General features: G+C 40.6%; 4 non-coding genes across 4 annotated transcripts; 3 read left to right on the top strand and 1 right to left on the bottom strand.

Annotated features, from left to right (window-relative positions):
• The first annotated feature begins 599 nt into the window (after positions 1-599).
• Positions 600-713, top strand: LOC116682695 (U5 spliceosomal RNA). The gene has a single exon (XR_004330464.1). It is a non-coding gene; the product is annotated as a U5 spliceosomal RNA (small nuclear RNA).
• A 279-nt stretch (positions 714-992) lies between these two features.
• Positions 993-1,180, top strand: LOC116682694 (U2 spliceosomal RNA). Its single transcript, XR_004330463.1, has one exon. It is a non-coding gene; the product is annotated as a U2 spliceosomal RNA (small nuclear RNA).
• A 6,290-nt stretch (positions 1,181-7,470) lies between these two features.
• Positions 7,471-7,543, bottom strand: trnam-cau (transfer RNA methionine (anticodon CAU)). Its single transcript has one exon. It is a non-coding gene; the product is annotated as a tRNA-Met (tRNA).
• A 1,015-nt stretch (positions 7,544-8,558) lies between these two features.
• On the top strand, positions 8,559-8,631 carry trnar-ccu (transfer RNA arginine (anticodon CCU)). The gene has a single exon. It is a non-coding gene; the product is annotated as a tRNA-Arg (tRNA).
• The last annotated feature ends 259 nt before the right edge of the window (positions 8,632-8,890 follow it).

Raw genomic sequence — 8,890 nt, 5'->3', positions numbered from 1 at the left:
TTTCAGCCGGACACTCGGATCACCCCTAGTGTATATGCAGTAATATAAAAGAAAGTTGATGTCATAAATGAATTGTGATGATGACATAATGAATAGTGATGATGAATAATGAATGGTGATGAGAATCAAAAAGAAAGTGATGTGTATATGCAGTAATGTAAAAGAAAGTGATGTGTATATGCACAAATATAAAAACCCCCACGCATCGACCGGTATTGCAGCGTCACCGGGAACGGTGCACCATCTTCTGTCTTCTGGAAAAACAATTAACGATGCACGTGGAAGCTGCCCGTTGACCAAACTGTCAACGGACCTGAAGAGACATGGCTGGCAGATTTACCGCCAGAAATTGTCCTAAAAACTGAAGATCTGTGAAACCTCGTTGGGTTCCTGGTATCAAAACGTTGTTATAATACTTGACAAGATAAAGCCATACAAAAGGTAGCAAGATTTGCACTTTTGATTGGCAGAAAAACAGCAAGGACAAAATAGTGGTGAGGCCTTGGATTTGGAAAAGCGGCACACCAAGTGAGAATTACCGCGAGGGTTGGGACTGGGAAGACTGGCGTTTTGGGGCTGCTCTCGAGAGTGGGCTGTACCTACTTGGTTTCTCTTCATAACGCACAAGTCTTTCGCCTTTACTAAAGACTTCCGTGGAGAGGAACGCCTATGAGTTGAAATTATTTTTGGTGGGCTTTGCTGTTGGGCTAAGCCTTTTGTACTTGGGAAAAACAAATATGCTCTCCAAAAGGAAATCAGATTCTTAAACGTAGCCAAAATGTGACAGCATGGGAATATTGCACGTTGGCAGGAGCTTGACCAATTGGGGAAAACCACAATTGCGTCTTTAACTAAAACTTTTTGTGCTTCCCCGAAGCGCTTGGACGGGGGGGTGCTAAGCAGCAGCTGTTATGTCCATTTAAAATTACTGGACCGTGACAACTGAGAACCGTCCGGGGAGGTCGCATCTGGACAGCATAGAGGTGGTGGTCATCGCTTCTCGGCCTTTTGGCTAAGATCAAGTGTAGTATCTGTTCTTATCAGTTTATATCTGATATGTCTCTATCAGGGGACAACATATTAAATGGATTTTTAGCAAGGGAGTTGAAAAAGGGGCTTGCTCCGTTCACTCCACGCATCGACCCGGTATTGCAGCATCGCTGGGAACGGTGCACCCATCTTCTGTCTTGTGGAAAAAACAATTAACGATGGCGTTGAGCTGCCCGTTGCCAAAACTGTCAATGGGACCTGAAGAGCAATTGATATGAGTTGATCAAAAATTGTTATATTTATTGCTGATTTGAAACTATTTACATGACAGCATCGAGCTTCAGATCAATGGTGTTGTCATGGTAACAAAACAAACTATATACAGAACGTTTGCAACAATAATACAACACATGCGGTTGCAATTATGAAGTAAAATGTAATGAAAAAGAGTTTCATATTCAATATAACTTTCTTTTTTAACTTTTATTTTTTATGATCAGTGTGATTTTTTTTTTTTGGTTCTTTTTTTTTTTTTTTATTTCCACACAGGTATATGTGTGTGTGTGTGTGTGTGTGTGTGTGTGTGTGAGTAAGAGAGAGACACAGAGAGAGAGGGGGGGAGGGGGGGGGGGGGCAGCTGACAGTTAAAAAAAAAAAAATCTCCGATGGCAGAGACGCAACTGGAGTCGCATTTAAAACAAGCAGCATGTCTGAAACCCCGTTCACCAGAAATCTACTGGTTACTTGTAAGGACGGCAAAACCCCAAGTTCACCAGACATCTACTGGTTACTAGTCAAGGACTACAAACCCCACGTTCAACAGAAATCTACTGGTTACTATACGGAACAAACCCACGTTCACCAGAAATCTACTGGTTACTATGTAAGACTGCAAACCACGTTCACCAGAAATATACTGGTTACTATGTAAGGACTACAAACGAAGTTAAAAACAACCTGAAGCTGAAGAAACCCTAAACGTTAACGGAACAGATCCGCAGACCGAATTGACTGACGGAGAGGAGAGAGCGAGAGAGAGGCGAGAGAGAGAGCATTTCTCCATGTTCTGTGGTGTGTGATTGATCAGAGCGGGTTTGTAGGCGGGGGGGGGCGCTGTGATTATCACAGAACGCTGCGCGGCCAGTTGAGGAGTTTTATTCATCCGAGCACGGATATCTGACTCATATTACTCGGATAATATGTACCGGCAAAAGTGCTTGATCCGTACGGATACTCGTTTCAGCCGGATACTCGGATCACCCCTAGTGTATATGCATAATATAAAGAAAGTTGATGTCAAATGAATTGTGATGATGACATAATGATAGTGTGATGACATAATGACTGTGATGATGAATCAAAAAAGAAAGTTGATGTGTATATGCAGTAATGTAAAAGAAAGTTGATGTGTATATGCACAAATCTAAACCCCACGCATCGACCCGGTATTGCAGCGTCACCGGGAACGGTGCACCCATCTTCTGTCTTCTGGAAAAACAATAACGATGCACGTGAAGCTGCCCGTTGCCCAACTGTCAACGGACCTGAAGAGACATGGCTGGCAGATTTTACCGCCAGAAATTGTCCTAAAACTGAATGATCTGTGAAACCTCGTGGGTTCCTGGTATCAAAACGTTGTTATAATACTGACAAGATAAAGCCATACAAAAGTGTAGCAAGATTTGCACTTTTGATTGGCAGAAAAACCGCAAGGACAAATATTGGCCCTGTGACAATGGGGGAATAGGTGAGGCCTTGGATTGGAAAGCGGCACACCAAGTGAGAATTACCGCGAGGGTTGGGACTGGGAAGTAGTAATATAGGGGAACTGCTAAGTAGCAGCTGTGATGTCTTTTAATGAAAAAGAAAGTTGATGTGTTTATGCATAAATCAAAAGAAAGTTGATGTGTTTATGCATTTATTAAAAAGAAAGTTGATGTCATAATGAATAGTGATGATGACATAATGAATGGTGATGATAAATACAAAAAGAAAGTGATGTGTAATATGCAGTAATATAATAGAAAGTTGTGTGTAGGCATTAATCGTAAAGGAAGTTGATGTGTATATGCAATAATCAAAAAGAAAGTTGATTTGTATTTGCATTGATCTAAAAGAACGTTGATGTCTAATGAATTTTGATGATGACAAAAGGAAAATGGTGATGATATAATGAAAAGACAAGTTGATGTGTATATGCATAAAATCTTAAAGAAAGTGATGTGTATATGCAGGTTAAAAAGAAAGTTGATGGATATAGGCACGAATCTAAATTCCACGCATCGACCCGGTATTGCAGCGTCACGGGACGTGCACCCATCTTCTGTCTTGTGGAAAAAACAATTAACGATGCACGTTGAGCTGCCCGTTGCTCCAAACTGTCAAGGACTGAGAGACATGGCTGGCAGATTTTACCGCCAGAAGTTGTCGCAAAAATGAATGATCGGGTTCCTGGTATCAAAACGGTTGTTATAATACTTGACAAGATGAAGCATAAAAATAACATATAATAGTTTGTTTAAAAAACAAAATTAACTTAACATACACCTGTAGTCACTTGAAACTAGATGGGGAAAGTTGATAGGTTGATCTTTTTAACTGTCTGCTGTGGCTTAAAAACAGGTTCCACTGAGATTGAACTCAGTCGCTGGATTCAGAGTCCAGAGTGCTAACCCATACACCATGGAACCTTGGGAGTGTTGCAAGAGTTTGCTAGGAAGTTTCTTTCATAATATCCACATGTTGATATTAAGGCACACAACAATCACAACGCAGATTAAAAAGCAAAAATTACTGGCTAATATTTGATTTAGAGAAAATTTTAGGTCTATAACTAGGGGTCGGTTGCATCAGCTCTCATTTAATACAGGACCATTAAATCAGATCTTTTTGCAGACCTTTATTGGCTAAATAGCAGATTCCCTACGTAGTGTAGTACGTATTTATTTTATTTCTAGATGTATGGCTGTGTCTTTGTATAACCTGTGTGTTATTAATGTTACATGGTGCTGCACAACAATTGCCCCCCGGGGATAATAAAGACTCTTGAACCTTGAAGGGCAACTGGACTTGGTGAAAGGTCCTCCGCAGAAGTTTTGTCTCATCCAAGAGACTACTTTAGTTGTTTTTTACACAGAAGGGTTGGACACAGTGCCACTCCCCCACCCATATCTGACAATTGAAAGCTGTGGGGAAAGGGGGTTCCAAAGCTAATAGACCATTCAACAAGCAATTCTGATGCGCTATACTGGCCCATTCAGGATGAACACTGTAAACTCTGACTGCAGCAACACAAGTTCAAATTTCAGTGATACCTAATTTTTATGGTGATTACGAGACTCAATGCAAAGTGTGTATCCCCCATGTAACTCAAAGCCTATCACTTCCAGTCAATACTGTCAAATGTGGAGCTTCTTCAAGCTTCAACCAGGTGACTCCTCAACATGCCTCCACCAATGTACTGTTTTTCAGTTTAAATGGCGAAGGACATAAACCTGTAAGCTCACTTTAAACTAAATGTAAAAAGTTGAAAGGTTGATTTTTTTCACCTATACTGTGGCTTAAAACACATTCCACCGAGATTTGCACTCAGATCGCTGGATTCAGAGTCCAAAGTGCTAACCATTACACCATGGAACCTCTAAAAGGGTTGCAAGTGTTTGCTTGACAGTTCTTTCATAATATCCACATAAATTGATATGATATGATATTGAAGGCACAGGTGACAATAATCACAACGAAGATGAAAAAGCAACAATTATTGGCCAACTTAAGTCATTTAGTTAGCTAAGCATTCAGAGGATGTGGGAAAAGGCAAGTCAAGAAGAAGTTTTCCAAAAGTAGAATGGGAGCCAGAGTGTTCCTCTCCTGTGGAACCAGGTTCCAGTTTGGGTTCAGGAGGCAGACACCATCTCCACATGTAAGAGTAGGCTTAAGACTTTCCTCTTTGATAAATCCTATAGGTAGGGCTGGCTTGGGTGAGTCCTGAACCATCCCTTAGTTGTGCTGCTATAGGCCTAGACTACCGGTGGACTTCCATGATGCACTAGGTACCTCTCTCCTCCTCCTTCTCTCCATCTGTATGCAACCTCATATGCCTTTGAGATACAAGAACTTCTTCACTTGCGTAAATGGCCTATTTGTGCAAACAAAAGGTGGATACAGGTGATCTTGAGTGTAGGGTTTGGTGATTTTATTACCCCTAAAGTGTCTGCAGGTGCTTAGCATTATTAGCACCACACTCAAACCATCTGAGATAACTGGCCTGTTTTTAAGTGTTTGAAAAAGAAAGATTTCGGAAAACAAACCAGGCGAAATCAAGCAAAATTGGGCCAGCTATGGATGGGCTACCTGGTTGTGTATGGTTTGTGGAGGTGGATTGGAGTTTCTAACCACAAAAGGACTCGAACCCTCAATCTTCTGATCCAAAGTCAGACGCCTTGTCCATTAGGCCACATGGTTACAAAAAAAAAAGGAATATTTCCAAATCTGAATTGTCACGGTTTATCTGAAATTCAGGAGCGAGGTAACATTTGTAAGAAAGGCAGACTAATTAGGTGGCCAGTTAGCTTTTGTTGAAGGAAATAGATTGAATGCTAGGCACATCAGTTACCTGTGACTATTTGCACTTACTGAGCAGACAACCTTACAACTGTATGTTTTTGGCCTTGCTACAAAAGACGTGGAAAGCAGAGCTATAGAGATTGAGACTTGTTTTGCGCTAATGGCAAATTTGTGCATAAAAAAGGTGGATACAGATGCTCTTGGGCGTAGGGTTTGGCGATTTTAGTACCCCTAAAGTGTCTGGCGGTGCTTAGCATTTTAGCACCACACTCAAACAATCTGAGCTAACCGGCCTGCTTTTTAACTGTTTAAAAAGAACAGATGTCCAGAAACAATTAAGGCCAAATTGAGCAAAATTGGCCAAGTTCTGGATGAGCTGGATGAGTTGTACACTTTGGCAATTCTGAACACTTTCAGACACTGTTGTATCATGTAACATGCACAAGTCTTTAACCCTTGTGTTGCGTTTTTTAATTTTTAATATCAGGAACTTGGCTTTCTTTCAACAATATTGCCTTAAAATAACATGGATGAATGTTATTCAGGTAAAAATGTATGATTACTTTCAGTGAATTGAATTTTGATTTTATTGAATTGTATGGCATTGTAAAAAAAGTGCCCAAAACCTCGGAAAAAGTGACAAAAAAGATACAGTAAGTGCTGAAAAAAAGAGAAATTAATTGTTTTTGTATAAGGTCATAAAACCTAGGTTTATTGGCTATGAATAAAAAAAAAAAAAAGTGTAGAAAAAAACAGCAGAAACATTGAAAAAAAGCACAAAAAGATGATGGTCGATGGGAAGACAACACAAGGGTTAAAAAGAATTGTGGCTGTTTTTCAGGCAGGTTTGCATCATAACAATGCGGGTGCTATCTCTAAATGAACAATGGCCAACCTACATCAATCTTGCTAGCACCCAAATCTCTGTGCTGATCTCCCTGCTTGGATGGCAAGTCATCTGGTGGATTTTTCCCGTCAAGAGGAAGCGGATCAAGAGGGAGAGTTGTTTTATCGTTTCACCAGCAATAAAGTTTATTTGTCCACAAATTGCAATAGGTTATCAACGTTTCAGCGAAAAAGAATACCACAGCTCAAGTCCCTGATAAGGCAACAGCTTGATTGTGTGATATGTATGAAGTGCTCGCTAACGTCATCTGTCATGCAGGTTTGCAGGATGTTCACAGTCTGCTAGTGGCCATGATGAGTTGTGACTTTGAGCTTTTTAACCGTTTTGGTCAATTTAGCCAATTTTCAACCAGTTTGTGCAATAACATTTGGTGTTCTCAGGCATTGTGCAAATTATGGTCTACCCTCCTGCTGTCCAGAAGACCGTGATCATGGCAACAGCTTAATGGTCTTCATTTACTTTAATTTGTAGTTCAGCAGATTGTTTTTTCCACAGCCAGCTGCTTTAGAAGCCTGGGTAGCTCAGTTGGTAGAGCATCAGACTTTTAATCTGAGGGTCCAGTGTTCAAGTCCCTGTTCATGTGTAAAGTTTCACATTCTGCTAGATGAGTTGTCCATTTGACATGCCTGAACACTTCAGACACTGCCATATCATTTGTGTTCCATGCACAAGTCTTTAAACAGAATTGTCGCTGTTTTTCAAGCAGGTTTGTATCATAACAATGTTGCTGGTAAGTCTAAATGAACAATGGGCAACCTACATCCATCTTGCTAGCACCCAAATCTCTGTGCTGATCTCCCTGCTTGGATAGTATGTCTAAGGACAATAACACATATGTTCTATAACCCTTTTCATTGGTTTGCTAACACTCTTAAAAAATTCCTTTCATTGTATCAATCTCAGAAATAACCAAAGAATGACAAATTCCATTTATGTTCTAGTACCAGTGTTCAACCACCTGAATGTCACTGTTTCCGCATTAGTTGTGTTTTTCTTGTTTTTAAAACACCTGCCCCGTGTGAGGGTTGAACTCACGACCTTCAGATTATGAGACTGACGCGCTGCCTACTGCGCCAACGAGGCTATGAAAGGTATTAAAATGGTTGGGAAAATTTCAGAAAAACTAACAATTTGGTCTTTAATCTCAATAAAAACAATGTTTCTGGAAACCTATGTACTCACACAAAGGCTAAAATTGACCCTAGATGCTTTGTCATGACCCCATGAAAAGGCCAGGACAAAAGACCGTGTGCAAAGGTTGAAGGAAATGCGAGAATATGACCACACAAAAGAAATGATAATTAAATGATGGTGGTAGTCAGTTTAGTCAGTGGTGAATGTATATGCATGGATGAGTGTGAGGTATGGTGTCAGCGATTTATGCTGGACAGAGTAAAACTAACAAAGATGAGCGGGAGAGGTGCTGGACTGAGAGCACCTCTAGGACAATCACAGATGTACAACCAATAATAAAACACTACTGAGTGAATGTGTTCAGAAAATGAAGAACATTGTTCAAAAAACTTAATGAATTTTCATATGACCAAAGCTATTAACCACCTGAACCTGGTAAAAGGTATGAGGTACTCATGCATAGCTAGCCAGTGATTTACCTTCTGAAGATGGTGGTCGGCGTGCCAATGAGGCTTGGAAATTTGCAGTTGGTGATTCAGAGGAGATGTAACAGTTTTAAATGTAAAGTAACTTAATTTTCTAAATTGTCCACCTACAGTGCCAACGAGAGCTCTACTCTAATATTACCGGGTACGCAATAGCTATTCAACTTTAGAAGGTATTGTTGATCTCAGAAACAACGATAGACAGCACCATCTTATCACAACGCCCATGTTTGTGTTCCTTCAAAGTTTGCAAAAACATTCACATGAACTCGCAAATCAATTGATGAGATTTTGGAGGTCAAAGGTCCATTATCAAGGTGACTGTGTCCTCATGTCTGTCCATCCAATTCTTGTGAATGCAATATCTCTGGACGCCTAGAGGGAAGCACTTCAAATCTAGAGGTCAAGGTTACTGTTTCATTATGTCTCCAGAACTGTATATGTATTTCTCCTGAACTGTTGAGTTTGGGTGATGTAAAGCCCCAGTGGCCTAATGGATAAGGCACTGGCCTCCTAAGCCAGGGATTGTGGGTTCAAGTCCCACCTGGGGTGGTTTTCAGCAGAGTGGTGCAGCGGAAGTGTGCTGGGCCCACAACCTAGAGGTAGATAGTTCAAAATCATCCTCTGCTAGCTCTGTTTTGCTGGTGACACAATGGTAGAAACTCTGAAAGGGAGATGAATCAAGAGATTATGATTTCCATGGTGAGATGAATCATGTTATAACTGCTGGAAAAGTTGTTGACAGCCCATGAAAAGTAGCAAATCGCGTTCTGGCAGTTTTCTGTCCATTTTAAAAAATTGACATCCACTA

This window comes from Etheostoma spectabile, unplaced genomic scaffold (assembly GCF_008692095.1).
Source record: "Etheostoma spectabile isolate EspeVRDwgs_2016 unplaced genomic scaffold, UIUC_Espe_1.0 scaffold00018832, whole genome shotgun sequence".
Classification (NCBI taxonomy): Eukaryota; Metazoa; Chordata; class Actinopteri; order Perciformes; family Percidae; genus Etheostoma; species Etheostoma spectabile.
This window is presented reverse-complemented; position numbering and strand designations above follow the sequence as displayed.